Source organism: Zosterops lateralis (assembly GCF_965231275.1).
Source record: "Zosterops lateralis genome assembly, chromosome: 11".
Classification (NCBI taxonomy): Eukaryota; Metazoa; Chordata; class Aves; order Passeriformes; family Zosteropidae; genus Zosterops; species Zosterops lateralis.
This window is the reverse complement of record NC_139771.1, coordinates 9,762,890-9,780,079: the sequence shown is the minus strand read 5'-3', so window position 1 is coordinate 9,780,079 and position 17,190 is coordinate 9,762,890. Positions and strand designations below refer to the sequence as shown.

Genomic DNA, 17,190 nt, shown 5'->3' with positions numbered 1-17,190 from the left:
AGCATGTGTCTTACAAGGACAGGCTGAGGGAGCTGGGGCTGTTCCACCTCGAGAAGGGACCTCACTGATGTCTATCAGTATCTGCTGGGAGGTGTCAGAGGATAGAGCTGGGCTCTAATCTGTGGTACCAAGCAGTGGGACATGAGACCATGGGCAGAAACTGATGCCCAGGAAGTTCTGCCTAAATATGAGGAAGAACTTCACTCTGCAGTAACCGCACACTGGAATAGATTGCCCAGAGAGTCTGTGGAGTCTCCCTCACTGGAGATATTCCAGAACCACCTGGACACAATCCCATGCTGCGTGCTCTCTCATGACCCTGCTTGATCAGGGAGACTGGACCAGACAACCCACTGTGGTCCCTTCCAATCTGAACGATTCTGTCATTCTATGAAAACGTAAGCAAGTAAAGAAATTGCATTACAATTCCTGAATCCCTCAACATCAGACAGTGCAGAACTGTATGAACAGCACTAACTCACTTGCAGATGGGGTTTATTTACTTTAGTTTTGAAAGGAACTATCAATGCTCCAAACACCTAAAACAAGAAAATATCTGGAAAAAAACCCAGTAGTGTTGTGGTGATAGCAGTTTATACAGGGAAAGAATCCTTCATGTAAGATCATAAATATATCGTATAAACTGAAGTAAGAGATTAAACTGAAAGCAAACTTTTACTCCATGATTGTGCACCACCAATGTGAATTGAAACATTATCACAAAGAATGGCTCTCCTTGCTGATCTATTTGCCATCACTCTCCTTCAGCAGAACTGGTAGCATTCAAGTAACACAAACTGTTTTCTAGAAACAAACATTTCAAGCCTAACTTGACAGTCGTGAAATTACCACTCCCAGCGATCACATTCCATAATGGAAAAATGTAGTACAACACCAAGTCACAGAAGAACAACTCTTGGACACTCCCTAAAAAGTCCTGGATGCTCCCCTCCTCCAAATTCTGTAGTAAGTACACTCTGGGAGAAGATACATGATGAAGGATATGAGCAGAAGCAATCCCAGGCATGATACAAAATATTCATTAGTCTTCTAAATAAAATTTTCTGCAGAAAACACAAGGTATGGAATAAAGTGACTGCAAAATGTAGAAGTCGCTCATGTACCTGATGCCAATCTACCCATAGATTATCCAAATAATCCAAAAAGGCATTCACTGTCAAAAGGAGAAGAATGACAAGGTAGATACTCACCAAAAACTTTAAGATTAAATGTTTTACCACAAAATGCGACACTACCATACAAAAATAGATCCCTCTCTACACATCAGTGTCACTAGTTTTGATGCAAAAAGCTATTTTTAGAAAGATGTAGAGAAGAGTTCTAATTTACAAGTAATTTGGTTTATATATAGCCGACTGACTTGCTGCAGTGAGACATTTGTCACTATAGTTACTAATCTTTAGAATGTCTCTTTTACTTAACTTTTGTCCTCACAGTTGACAAAAATTTCTGAGTATCAGCCTTCTGCTACAAGTGCTGGATGGTTTCAGGATAGCTAGAAGAATTTCTATTTATTCTTTTCTCAGCAGAATGAAAGTCTGTCCCTTCACGTACATCATGCTTTAAAACTTTTGTACATGAATCACAAAAAAGGTGAAGAATATTAACACTTTCAGAAAAGATGCAACTCCATTCTGAATATAGACAAAGCACAAAGGTTTCCCACAAAAAAACTATCCAACACACTACTAGTTATATGCAATCTTCTTGAGGAAATTGAATTTTCAGCCTACATGAAAATTCTCAAGTATTTTAATTCCATCCTGAAAATGCTGAGAGAATTTTAAGATACCCCTGCTTTAAGTGCAAAGCTAAAATACATTATCAGTAAAGTACAATCAACAGAAAGCTTCCCAGGAAATGATTACTCACACATCATCCCAAGATACTTAAATTGACTTATTAGAATACTAAAACAATATGAAGAAGAGACTTTGTTTTACTGCTGTCATAGGTGACAGTATCTTACGTAACATTCAGAGTCTTTGAAAGAACTTTTCCTGCTCCATATTAAAACATTGACTTGTGCAATGTACTCATAAAACCAGTAAAAAGTAGATAATAACAGGTTTCTAGAAGGAAAATGTTTTTCTTGTAAAGAAGTTTTCTGCTTTATTTCATTAAAGAAGCTCAGCCTTTTGTAACACAAGACATTTGTACAGCTACATATCATATATCTCTGTGACACCAGTGATTACTTTGTATAATTTATCTCAACTTCTATCATTACATCAAACATGGACCCTGGGGAAAACATATGGCCAAGGTGACTTCCCGAGGTCTCACTTAATGCTACTGTGTTCTTTATATTAATCAATTACAGAAATATACTGCAAATTAATGCAGCTTTAAAATAAAGAAATAAAACACCCTAATAGGCCATTATTCAGAAATCCAGGCTTCTTCAGGCTAATCACTTCTGAGAGTAAAATACTGCTGAAATACTCAATAATCCTGATGCCCTTATAGGAATACTTTCCTACAAAACCAGACTGAAAGCTAAACATTATTATTTGTTCTAATAAATGTAATTAAAGTTTGGCAACATGGCACATTCAAACTCTGCAGTAAGTGAAGTTAACTTGCTTTCAACATGTACAAATTCCCAAAGATTGTATTTGTAGGACACATATATCCACATAAAATAAATAAGCTCTACAAAGAGCAAGTTCTCATACATAATCTTAATTTCTTTTCAAATATATGTTTCTAAAGGTTTTGTAATGTATTATTGCAATTTACTCTTCCCTTTAGGAGGCAAAAGCACCCATAAATATTCTGCACTAGTGAAAAACACAGACTATGCAGAAAACAAAAATTTCTATTCTTAAACTTGATAATTAACATTCTGTGGCCAACCTAATGAAGCACAAGACTAAAATAAAGTATGGTTTTATCTTTGACTACTGCAATGAAAAGTATGACATAAAGAGAAAGGTTTGTCATGTTTAGACAGAGTTTGCCCTAATGTAAAAGCAGAGGTAATGCATAAATTCTCTCCTGGTCTTTAGATTTTAACTGATCTTATTACAACCTTGCATAAATAAAAACTAAAATCAAATTTCTGTAGCACCTACTAAAGGAACCAAATGAATTGCTTTTATGGCAAGATATTGACAAATAACCAGAAATGACAGAAAAAGAAGAAAACAAATGAAACCAATTTTTTTTTAAAAAAGCAATCTTGAAATACTATCAGCATCTGTCAGTAAATATTCAGAATGAGAAATCCAACACCAACATTATCCATTGTTTCTGCTTCTTCAAAAATCTTGAGCTAACAAGGTAACTAAATAAGTAGTGAAAATTAATTGAAAGGGAAATTTTCCTTAAGAAAATTGCACTACTGAACTTCTATCAGCAAGCAATTACATTCTCATTTGCAAGCAAATTGGAGAAAAACCCGCAACAGAAGCCAAGATTACCAGATACTCCGCCAGAAGAGAAGAATTACTTATACAAAAGCAATAGGTTATGAGGGAGCTCGTTAGTTTATCAGGAAACTCCAACTCCCAACATAACCCCAGACATTTCAAGGCAGGTGCAGAACTGCAAAAGCTTCTTAATTGTCTTGTTATTCACTGCTGAGTTGCTAAATTAGTTAATCATTACATCAAAGCTCCTCTACTCCTGGCACAGAAGAATCTCTTCGCACATGCTGACTTTTCAACTGCTTAGAGAGTAAAGGGAGTTGTTGAAACTATTTCAAACTATTTCTCATTTTAACTCCTTCCACACAAAGGAAGGTGTAGACACACAAAGCACTGTTTGCCTACTATCATTAATTCCATACTGCTGCTGGTTTATGGCAGAGAAACTCCCAGTGATCACACATTCATATAACAAAAAAAAAAAAAATCCACATCAGATTTCACAGATACCTCCAAATGCAACACAGCAGTGGTTTGGTATTATCTCTCTTTATATAAAAAAAACCTCTCAGAATATCCTGAAAAAATTAGGAAAGTTTCTCCCTTAATAAAGGGGTATATTCCATCTGAAAGGACTTGTCTAATGTCACTACAGTATTTTTTTTAACAAACATCTGCAGCAAGCCTAGTTAATTCACCTCTCCTTTGCACAAAGCAATGTTCACTTGCTTTCTGCCATCACCTGCTCCAGAACTATTAACTCACAGAGCACAAGTGTCACGAGGAAAATAATGTTCAGCACATCACTAAACTATAGCTAAAATGCCCATACTGAGGATAAACTTAAAGCTACTGTGATATAAATTCAAGGCAGCCAATAAAGATGCAGAAGTACAAGTCCTAACTGAAGGGAGCTGCCTTAGTACAAATGACACTGCACTAATTTTAATCATGTCAAACAAGATATTTTTGTAAGAGTTCCAAACCACAAATATTACCCAAATAGAGTGTAGTGAGAGTTCACTAAACAGTTCCTCATACCGAAAACAACGGGTGACCAGAGCAATATGCTCCTCCTTGCTTTTCTCAAGGACAGACCAAAACTTAAAAAAAAAAAATACTAAACTTAATTTATTTTCATTCTGTGTTTTGACCTTCAGCATTCCATGCACAGAACAAATGCAATTAACTGGAAACCAAACACCAAAAGAGAAGGGTGCGGCTCCATCCAAAGATGGAAAATTAATTTTCCAGCACAGAGGAGAAATCTGACAATTAGGAGTTTAATATTTATACTCAAGACACTGCCAAGCCATATCTCCAACAAAGTGAGAGTGAAAATACCCTGGGAGGAGCCTGTATTTATTTGCAATGCATTCCTGGATCAGGACTTTTAAAGAAAGTAGTAATTAAATACTGGTATTCATGAACAAAGGCTGATTTATTCTGGTGCTCCTTTGAGATCAACACTTTCACAATAAAGAAAAATATTACTTATTTTAAACTTAAGAAATCCACATACAGAGATGGGTCAGCCAGCAACGGAAGAGACTGTATGAGCTGATTTTTGATAGGCAATCTTACAGAATATTGATCAGTCATCTCTTTAGCTGTGTCATACCGGCTTCACAACAAGAGGCAACCTTCTCACAGGTTCATGTCCAAACCACCGGAATGGACAGAGGGCAGATAAGGAATTCAAGGATCAGGATCAATTACAGTACCAAACATGGTGACTCATGATTCATCCACAGCCAAGGGCAAAAAATCACATACAAGGTACAGGTTAGACAGGTTGTTAATATGGCAAAACTTGCCAAGGTACAGCTTTCTACACAGACAAGTATTTTGCTGGCTTTCTTCCTAGCTATTTTCCATCAGGGGCATCGAGGATGTTACACTGGTAACACCTGTGCCCATGAATGTGAATTCTTCCAACAAGCTAAAAACAAAAAACAACACACACACAAAACTACCAATAACCCAAATCTCTTAATCTCTTTGTCAATAGAAATGCACCCAGAACACACTAGCCTGTGATCAATCTGCCAGTGGGCATCCACAACCAGGGGAACTGCAAAGTACTGATGGCAATCCCACACTCTTTCAGCTGAAAAGCCTGAGCGAGTGGTTGTCCACACCTCTAAAAATTCATTATCAAGCCTTACAATTTTTTTTGTGCTAAATGTGCCGTATTTCCCTCTAGAACAGAGACAAAAACTTCAAAGTACAAAAAGAGCATCTTTCTAGCATCAGAGGTTCTAGATTGTCAGTGTAAGAAGAAATAGTCTCTCCTGATGATTTAATTCTTTAAACCACCACCAAAAATGTTTCCAAATCCCTTCCATAAGCACCAAAATGTTCCGTTCACTATTTAAAGCTGAGTTGCAGCCACTAGAGGGCAAGGCCACAATACACAACACGCTGTCTGGGCTGGGTAATGCAAAACCAATGTCACAAAAAGCAGTGCAGAAACTACAGCTGAAGACTGTTTATATTATGAAGATTTGGTTGTTGTTTTATTTTGTGTTGTTTGTTTTGTTGGCTGTTGTTTTGTTTTAATACTGAATTTTCCATTAATTATAAGAATATACCCACATATTCTGTGGATTGCCTAAAATATTAATTCCATCTTTATAGTCTAATGCCCCCCAGACAAGCTACTTCTACACTTCAACATTCACATTAATAATTATTGTACTTCTCAAACTTCAAAATTAGGTTTCTCAACTTCAGTGCTCCTGACACTGAAATTACTGGAAGCAATGTACTGGAATTCTACCCAGAATAAGCAAGCATAGGTAAAAATTAGAATGCTGTCAAAGGCTTTTCCCATTAAATACGGAAATTGAACTTCCTAATCAATGGTAAAAAGTATCTAGCTAGAAATTTGCTATATGCTCCAGAAGAACCAGGATTAACATGCAGGTTTTTTCTGTGTCTAATCAGCATTTTAAAAAATTGCTGTTTTGAGAAGTTAGGCTTTTTCTGTACAAAGATAGCCCTTTGCTGAAAAGTGTTCTTGACATTTGCTACAATTCATTATCTATACTCTTAGAAGAACAGAAAACAAGGTCCAGAAACTAAAGCAAACCAGGAGAATGAGTCATTTACTAGAAGAAAAAAAAACCCCAACTGACAGAAGGACATACACTAGAAGCTCAAACCAAAAACGTTTAAAGAATTATTTCAAAATCTATAGTCCAAACAGAATGTAGAAGCTCAGCAAGCCTGTCATTAAAAATGATGACACTTAATAACAGTGGCAATGCACTGGTACTGTGCATGAAATCAGTCCCATCTACGCCAGTCCATCTACTCCATGGAAAAAAATCATCTGTAGTGTGTATCACCAAAACAGATGAGCCCTCAAATTAAGCTCACATAACATTCAAATTGCACTCCCAGTACAAACACAGCCTTCCCACAAAAAACATGCTTGGTTTTAAGTAATAAGCTTTGACATACCAAGGTCTGTCATCCAAGCTTAAATTTAATACAGCTGTAGACAAGATTACACTTTGATTAAAGGAAAATCAGCAGGACTTTTACACTACCTATAATCAGTCCACTATTAGTACAAAGTTTTAATAAACTTTAATTAGAATTAGATGCTATCCAAAGCTTGTTTCAAAGGAAAATAGGTTGGGCCACTGGGAATTGGCAGCATTAAGACCAACACGGTTAAACACAAGTTTAAGAGAAACATGTGTGTCCCTATTTTTTCCTTTAAAAATTTTTGGAAAAAGATTTACTTCTGCAGTCAAGTAGAACTCTTAAGCAAATAGTAGGCATATCAAACACAATACATGATGGAGGTTGGTAGAATGTTTCACTGGATTATTACAACTCTGCACTATTTCATAAAAGAAAAAATTTTAAGAATCCCAAACAAATCTGTGACACTTCTGTTAGATGAATTTTCAAGTGTTTACCACAAAAGAGACTTCACAAGTTTTCCCAGACAGCCTTAAAACAATTAAGATGTTATTGTTACCATAGAAACAGAATATGAAATGTGTATATAGATCAGTAAGAGCTGCCCTGATTGGTTATACACAAATTCTTGTGAATATCCACCGAAGTTACAAAATCTAAGAGATACAGGAAAGGAAGTTAAGGGCAAGGCCCTCTCACATGAAAGAACTTTTACACAGTGCTCTGGTTAGTAGGCAGGAATTAGAAAGATTTCTACATAAGCTAGTCCTTCTACTGATCTTAAAATTACCTCCCGCCTCTGTTGCCACCTGAGTAGCTCCTTGGGGCTGAGGAACCAGCTGTATTTTAGACATTCTTAAATGACAGACTGCAGCAGGAAAGTACCATACGCACAACATCAAGCCTTTACAGATCTCTTGGCTTCACTGCACAGCACTTCCCTTGACTGCACTCAGAATCTCCCATCTAGGTTTCCAAGGAAGTGTCAGGACTCAGCTCTCTGCTTTCTTCTCTCCGTATTTCAAATAGTTTTCATCCCACCAAGTTCCCCCATTCACACCAGGTCTATGCTGGGAGCAGCAACATTTCACAGCAATTATGGAAACACACCCTGTGCAGCACAGAGCCGCTGTGCTCTCTCTAACATCCGCTTCAGGAATTGCACCACAGGACACCTCCAGCTTCCTCCCTGTTTATGGTTTCTTTTGGAATAGACAAAATCCTCACAGATACGCGGTGGAACTGAGTGTAGACCAGTCCCCCCCACCACACAACAGCGAGACGTGCAAAACATACAAGGGACTGGAAAAACATCACAGAATATCCTGTACTCTTTCAACAAGTTACCTTAAAACCAAAGGAGTGCTAAACTTCTGAGCTTAAAGTATATTCTTTAATTCTTAACAAGCTCTCATGGGACAAGCAAAGTGCATTTTTAGTACATGTATTTCAGGGCTTGCTTGAATTAGTTCAAGTCAGATAAAATAACAAAGGTGCCTCATTTACCTTGTTACATTGTACTTTTCACACTTAATTCAAAACTGGACAACTTCAGCAGCTTATCTACCTCCTGACTACACAAACAGGATGGACTTGCCAACTCCCAGATTCAGCAGCTGAGTGTCTCCAGACTTCTAATACCATCCCCTCATCCAGTGCCAAGCAGAACTAATGCAAAGCATCTCACACTACTATCAACCACCACCCAGCACTTTCTGCCATCTTTTCTCAACCTCAGTGTTTTTTAACAAGCGTATCAGGAACGTTCATGTCTTCTTCACTTCCCTCTGAAAGGTTTAGCTTGAAAACTTAAATACCAGAAACAGCAAGCTACTAAACAAAATAGTGCAAACCACATCAATAGCTCAGAGTAACAAAACAGAGAAAAATCTCAAGAGAACTCCCACAGCTCTTATTCTAAAAGCAAAAAAGGTAGGCATTTACAACCAACTGAAGTTAAATCTTTATTCATTCCTAATTATTCTATGGATACCTAAATATTTTAAATAAACTAATTTTGAGATTAAAATTCTTAAAATTTCAGAAGGTCCTTGTGGATTTTATCAGTCACTCATATATATAATAATTAATGTGCAAATTATTAATCCATGTTTTGCTTATTACTTGAAGAGAAAATTAATAATCATTTACAGAAAGTAAGTCACTTGACATTAATTTTCCACAATAAATTACAATAGAGGTATTCTTGCAGTGGACTTTTTGGTAGAATGCAAAACATTTACTTCTTTGCCAGTCAGACAAAAATAACTACAAAACTTCACACAGGATCAGCTAACACCTTTCAGTCTCTCATTCCTCTCCTTCTAAGAGCTTACCAGCTGTGTGTAAATGACAAAGATTTTGGTCAGTGACCCAGAAAGAAGTGTGTCTACAATCAATGAGTCCTCTGGAACCTCAATATCACTTGAACCGCAGTAAGTTACTGGTTGCCTTCTCTCAGATTTATGTGCTGAATAATTTTAACGAAAAATTCAATGCATGTTGGGGTTCAGTCCCTAAGCCATGAACACAAATAAACTCCCAGAAATAAAATTTCAAAAAGCAAAAAACCAAAACAAACAAAACACCCACAAGAAGTCACAAAGTCACTTTATTCAACCAAACAATGAACTTAATAAAGAAAAAACCAATTACCAATAATTTTAAAAGAAAACTACTAGAGCTTTTACATTCTGCAGATACAAAGGTATCATTGTAAGTTCAAGGATAAAAACATTCATCTCTACCCAGTATCAACTAAAAGGCAAACTGAATAAGTAGATTTCTTTGTGAAGCAACATATTCAAAACTACATTAAGTATGAAACAAACTATTTTAGCTGTGATAGAAGCATATAAATGACAAGTATTTCTATGCTGCTATTTCAACGTAAACCAAAACCACCTAGTGAAGTCTAATAGAGAATGATCTCATCAGCAAGTCATAATTAAAAACAGGTGAAGTGCTCAACAATAAGTCTCAAATAGGGCAGACAGCACCTTCCTCACTAAGAGCAGTCTTATATGAAGAGCTGAAACTATTTTTCCTAAAATCTTTCATGGAAGATGACCCATCTTCCAACTACATGACTAGTTCAATAAAAAAAAAAATTATTTGTCTACTGTGGAAATACTACACTTCACTAGGAAAACAGCTCCTTAAAACTGCCATTCCTGCACTGCTCGTAACAATGGCTCTTTTCAAAATGCTAAGAATATTTTAATAGAACCTGAGAAATTAAGCTGAGAGAAGTAAACATTTTTAAAAATTAAATACTCAAACAGCATAACACAGAAAATTGCCAGTAAAAAAGCTTTGTGACCTTAAATGATAATTATAACATTTATGGTCATGTTTCAACAGCGTGGAACTCAACACCTGTGCTTAATGCTACAAGCAAATTCAAAAAGGAGAAGTAGCAATACATGTTTCCTGTTGTTTTTTCTTTTTTTTTTTTTTTTTAAAGGGCAACTTGCAATCTAGAGTGAGCAATTGTGACTACAATTGCTGTTCAGTTTCAATATTCCCTTCCGCACCACTCGATCCACTTGTAACAACGATCCCCTTGTCTCTATCCCTTCTTTGTATAACTTCCCATGCAAACTCCCTGGTATCTCCAGTGCTCAGTGCTCTTCTCACCCGATTGTTTATCCCCAGTACAGCCTCAGTGCTGGTATGAAGTTCACCTCAATAGTTCCCCAAACTGACTGAACAGGTGTGCTTCCTGTCCTCGCAGCATCTGAGCGCCTGAAGGCCACCTTCCACAGCTACCAGGCTAAACCACAGAGAGTGACCTGAGAACTGGTTCCTTGTATTTAGGAAGAATGAGAAAGAGAAGCAGAAAAGTTTCTTCCAGCCTTTCACTGCATTCCTCTTTCCCCTGATTTTCCTCTCTCCAGCCCCTAAATCGACTTAATGTCTGGCTGCTCTATCACCGTAGGTAGTCAAACCCACTTGGACACGAGAAGGAAGGCAAGGGGCATGAAGCTGGAATTTTACCACTGTTGTTTGCACTTTGCAAAAAGGGACAGCAGCAAGAGGAAGGAAGCAGTTGGGATTACTTACAGACTCCAGCGGGCAAGCATTGCAAAAACCAGGTAGCTTAAGAATCTGCAATTCTTTTCATCCTATAGACTGGAAGGAAGACAGCACCAACAATACAGAGGACAGACAAGGGAGCTGAAGTCGAAGTTGAGTTATTTTAAGAGTGGCCCAAGTGTGAGAATCAACACAAGAAGGATAAGACAGAAGGGCTCACCTGGAATTTGACAATTGGTTTAGAAATATTCTGTGCATCCATAACCTTTTCTGGATAGATTTGTTCTTATTTGTTCAATTTTGTCAAATACCTTCCTAAGAATCAGTATTTTGCAGAACATTTTATTTTTTACCTTCTCAACTAGAAAAAATAAAGAAATTTAATTCTAACCTGAAGAATCATGTTTTCTAATGGTAATATATATACCTTAAAAATGAAAGGAAGTTACTACTCAGCAATTGACAAAAACACAATACAGAGAGGAACTCCCTGCTACAGAGGCTTTAGGCCTGAAGAGTATCAGCTAATTGAAACAAGGAACACCCTACTCTGATGTTGGAGTTCACTGTGCTTTTGCTGCCTATTCTATTTCACTATTCCTGTTCAATTACATTACTGTCCTAATTTATATTATAATATTTTTAATATTTAGAGCATCATGCTCTAAATAAGTGTTACCACCAACATTTTCAGACACATGTAGGTTCAGTGACCTTGGATTTTCTAAAATACATTTTCACTGCACAGTGTAAGCTGACAATATTTTTTCTATGCTATTTGCTTTAGTTGTTCTGTCAAAGGTACTAGAAAGCACAGAGGAACACAAATCGATAGTGAAAAAAGTACCTTCTGAATGGGAAGAAAATCCTGTAAAAGAGTAGAACTGAAACTGAAAAACGAGAGTTCTCTCTGAATTGCAGTTCTGAGTTTTGCAGCAAGTAACAAAAACTCTGTATTCCACCACAGTTTTCAAAATGCAATTTCTCATTAGCATTGTGGGAAGGTGCAAGACATGTAGCCTTTCTGCTATGGGACATCTTTAATAGCTCTACCCAAGCAGAAAAAAAAACCTGTTAACACCTTTATATAGAACTGTCATGCGTGTCTATTCTCCAGAACCTAATGCCCTAATACTTGAAAGAAACTTAACAACTCAAGCTATTTAAATGATAATGTTCTCAAAACTTCTAAATTTGGCTTCGTACACTGCTAGCATGTTAAACAAGTATGTAAATTATCATAATCCAGACACTCACTATGCCTCAAGTGTAGGCAGGTATTTAAGTGTTTTACACCGTAAACAAGCCACATTTAACTTAACTTATCACTTGTGATTATATAAAATAAATATACAAGACATTCCTCTCATCATAATCCTTCTTCAAGCAAGGTCACAGAGCTCTTTCCAAAGGCTGTTTACCAAAGGAGATAAACTTTCTCTTCCCTTTTTTAAGATGCCAACAAACAACACTCATACTTCAAAGGCTGCATTCAAAAGACAAGTACAGCTCACACTATTTCAAATGCTCAGAAATATAATGCATGAGGGAAATAAGGAGCTCACCTCCACCAGCCTAAGTCTACACAACATATGGACAAACCAAAAGAACCCTGCTAAGATGGCTCTCAGACCTGCTCATGGACACAACTGATAGAAGTGCACTCCTGACAGCTGTTAGAGCAAATGTAGTGTACCTAACACCTATCTGATTTTGTAGTCATGTATTTCTGGGGTGCTTTTCTTCCACCAAAATAGGACATTTCATCAAGAATTATTAATTATTACTGACAACTATCTGACAAGAATTATTACTGACAGAAATTCTTCTGCTTTGGAATATAATAATAATAGCAACTACTACTACTACTACTACGCTAGTACTTAATGAGCACAATAAAGTTAAAAAACACCAAGAAAGGAACAACGACGGGGAAAAAAACCCCAAACCCAAACAAGTGGAAGATGCCCCATCCCTAGAACTGTTCAAGGCCACGTTGGATGGCACTCTGAGCAACCTGGTCTAGTGGGAGGTGTCCCTGCCCACGGCAAGGGTGTTACAATTAGATGATCTTTAAGGTCCCTTCCAACCCAAACCATTCTGTGATTCTCTGATCAGTAGCAGGTTGATCCTGTCCATTCACTGTGTCATCTCTATCTTTCTGGAAAGGAAACCCCAGAGCAGGACTTACATGGGTCAAAACTAACAAAAAAGACTGAATTGGCCCATTTTTCATATTTCACTCAGTACACTCACTAAAGCCCTTTTTCATGTCCTAGCAATTATACTGTCACTGCTAATATTAAAATAAAGTTGGCCCCTTCCTACGTTCCAAAATATTTTTCTTGTGACTTTTTTTATCACATTATTTATAAATTCAAGCAGAATTTTCCAGAAGTAACATCTTTTCAGATAGAAGAGACTGTACCTAGAAAGCTGGTTTGCCTCTTCTTTCTTTTTTTATGTTTCCACTATCTTACCCATTAAATAAAAATATTAAACATAATGTTATATATTAAATGTAACCACTTTTGAAATAAAAATGCATCTTGACTGTGTCTGTAAACACTATTAAACTTCAAGGTTAAAACATTTTCTGTCCATATATGATCATAAATTCACATTTTCAAATCCTGCACTACAACTGTCTCATGAAAAATACTTGGGACACCTCAGCATGAGTGTAGAGGTGAAAAACAATTACCACTTCCAAATGTCTACAAGTATAACTAAGCACTTATTATTTCTTAAATACTTCTATTGTCTGAAAAGTTTTGGTCTGGACAAACCAGAATAATCTCCACTGAGCTTTGCTTACCTGTATAATTGTCTGAAGCAATACTGAAAGCAGAATGGTTTAAAATACTTTCTACATTTGAGGCATAACACCAGCAAGCAGATCCAGTCACTGAAATAATGTTACAAGATTACAGGTACCCTAACATTAGACTCAAAATTATATCGTCATTAAAGTCTTTAAAGAATATTACAAAACAATTATTTACAAAACAGCAATTATAAAAGAAGATTCATATAGCAAGTTTAAACCATAACACACATCAAAGAGAGTACAAGTTACAGATCTCAAAATAAATAGTAGTCATGAAGATCCTTTAATATTAGTTTATAAAACTCAGATCATCATCTAAAATTTATCCAGCAACACTTATCCTGGGACAGCTCAACATTAAGCTACAGGGGAAAGGAAAGAAGGAATATGAGCACACCGACATTTGATAACCAGAGGAGACCAAAAAAAACACCCCCTCTTACCTGTACATACTTATCTACATACAAAATTGTTCAACTGCAGGCACATTTACACTGACCTGTGAACCAGGCAAAATTCCAGAACACCGTGACCTAAGGAGCCCCAGGAATGCAACCTGGATATCCCAGAGTAGCTCAGAGAAAGGACAACTGTGTCAGCGCAGTGTTTTCCCAAACTAACCCTTCCCAAGCTCACTTCTGGAACACAGGGTGAGGGAAGGTCAATCTGCAACTAAAATGTAGATCTGCATTAAATTGATCAGGAAGCAATATGCTGCAACAGGACAGATGTACAATCTGTGCTGATCTCAGTCAGTGAGGCAGCATGTCACTGAGACTGAAAATCAAAGCATGCATTTTGAAAGGAAGGGTGGTCCTTGTGGGCTGATGCAATGCATTTGTTAAGTACAAATACCTCAAGAAACATTTTCTTCTCTGTTTACATCGAAGTTAGAAGTTATCTAAACACAGCACACATCTTTTTAACCTTCTAATTAAGAGACATTCATAAATGTAACCAAAGATCAGAATGATGCCATGGGTAAAGAGCATTCAAATGGACTTAGAACATCCACATGCCTTTTTGTGTTATATGTAGCATATTATTAATATAAATAGCAGGTTATCACTTCTTCCCTTAATTACAGAGAAAGGGCTCTGTTTGTAAACCAAATAACTGGATTTCACTGTCACTGACAATATTTATACACCTACCAAAGCTCTGCTTAAGCAGTACAACCAGCAGCTTTACCTAATGTTGAATAGCTACAGAGATGGCAAAAATAAATATACCCTTTCCATGACAATTTGTATCCGTGGCTTTCTCTTACAAGTACTGGAATATGCAGTCTATGAAAAGTCCTCAAAGAGGAAGACCAAAAAAAAAAAAAAAATTCTCCTGTGAGTTCTTAAAAAAAGAAGCAGTAGTTGAAAGCTGTAAGTGAAAGTGTGGTATTATTTCCACCCTTATGGAATTAGGAATGGAACTAGGAACATTCTTACATCATTCATTTAGTGCTTCTTTTTCTCCAGAAATTCTTTTAAAATTTACCTGGCACATTTTGGTGGTAATCTTAAGTTAGACTATAAAAGAAGTACTCCAGGTAAGCACAATACTGAATTCTAACTATACATACATACACACACTGGAAGTTAGAAACATAACTTAAGACAACAGCAACACAGGTTAACCTACCAGCTAATATGCCTGACACTGACCTTGGAAGCCAATTTCCTGGTAGGGATTAATTCTGTACACAAAATCCTCCACCAAGTCCACAAGCAACCTCAACTCCTTAGACCTGCTGTGGACCAGCAGACTGGACTGGACAATCTCCTGAGGGACACACCAACCTTAGGTATCCTCTGCCAGTTCATCCATGCCTTAGCATTTGCTACCTTTGTTCACAGTATTGTAACTTCCCCCAAAGTAGATAACTACTTAATGACCCCTTAACTACTTAATGACCTACAGTTCTGGAATCCATAGAAACTAAGAAATTTCATCAAACTTATTCTTTGTCCCTTAGAAGTATGTGTTAATATTGACATAACCTTAAAATTCCTCCAGCATCCAGCAAGAGGAATCCCTGTAATAATAAGAAAACAACAAGGAGTTACCTACAGAGACCACAAACCTGCAAAGGTAACTTAGCTGCAGAATGGATTCTTTCACAATCAGATATAAAAACCAAAGCTTATTTTTTTAATAACAGAGTTCAAAACATGAAGAATTACAAACAATTCATTATGCCTCCTGAAAGTTTTCAGATTCTTCAAGCATCTGGAAACAGTAGGTGTAAGTGAAAAACCCAGCAATGGCAGAATAAACCCACAAGTAATACTACAGAAACTGATTCACAATTCTCTTGCCTGTAAGTTCTGGCATAACTATCACAGCTAATAATGAAAAGAAAAGAAAAGAAAAAAAAAAAAAAAGGAGAACGGCAGTTAACTGTGCCACGAGTTACCAGGAAAGGTCACCAGGATATTAAAAGGAAAAAAGGTAGGCGGGCTAAATGCCCAGCTTTGCAGAACCAAGAGATCTGGCTTCTAACCTATGTAATTAAGCATTGCACTTCAAGAAAACCAATCAAAAAACACTCCAGAAAGCAAGGTATAATCATCAAACTCTGCTGAGATGGGGTTAAACAAGAAAAAAAAAAAACACTTACAGAACATGGATACTACGGCAAAGACTTAAGTTTTAGACAAATCAAGGTTTAAACTTCATTTCACACAACTTCCAAAAAAACCCCAACTTTGGAAAAGTTCCATTTATGAGCAAAATCTTCCATATCAGACAAGACTAATGACATATGCAGATAGCAGCAGCCAGTACCAAATGTCTTCAAAAGAACTTGCTGTACAAATATCTATCTGGCCCACTGCAGAGCTTTTCATCCTGGATTTGAAACATAACATTTCTAACCCTTCCTTTAAAAAGGAACCATGTATTACTCAATACATGGTTACAAGCATTTTCTATCTTAAGCTCTTTATTTTATTTTTATGGAAGAAATACTACAAGTGTAATTATGAGAATATGCAGCACTAATAACTTAATTCTTAGGTTTCTATTCAATACTCTCTTAACACAAGAGTAAAAGGTCACCTGTTCTTACATAGGTTTTATACACATAAGAGACATTGTATGCTTTCACTGTATTGAAGATTTTCTGTAATAAATATTTTCAACACATTTGAATTATCATGTGAATACTAAAACTAAACAAGATATTCCTACTGGGGAAAAACTTATTTTAATAGTAGCACAATACTGTCAGGTTTTTTTGTATTTAGTTACAAGTTCTCCTATTTTACACTATTAGGACATTTGCAATTGAGCCCATTTCACTGGCAATTCTTCAGTCTTTCCAATGCTTGGTTAATGTTATTTTAATCTAAAAGTACTATGAATAGCATCTATTTCCCTTCACTACACACCACAGCTCAACTATCAATACTGTAATGTTCCTTAGCTCTGCAAAGATCTTATAAATCCCTCATGCCCTAAACTACCTTTGACTAAGCCCTGTACTTTTAATGTTTA

At 36.6% G+C, this 17,190-nt stretch overlaps 1 protein-coding gene across 23 annotated transcripts in view; it reads right to left on the bottom strand.

Annotated features, from left to right (window-relative positions):
- SLMAP (sarcolemma associated protein) overlaps positions 1-17,190 on the bottom strand; it is a 77,326-nt gene that overhangs the window by 52,126 nt on the left and 8,010 nt on the right. Inside the window, exon 1 of one of the 23 annotated variants that reach the window (XM_083869594.1) lies at positions 3,447-3,544. The exons of the other annotated variants lie outside the window; for them this stretch is intronic. The gene's annotated coding sequence lies outside the window, so the exon portion shown is untranslated. Of the gene's footprint in view, positions 1-3,446; positions 3,545-17,190 lie in introns of those variants that run through there. 23 annotated transcript variants of the gene reach the window in all.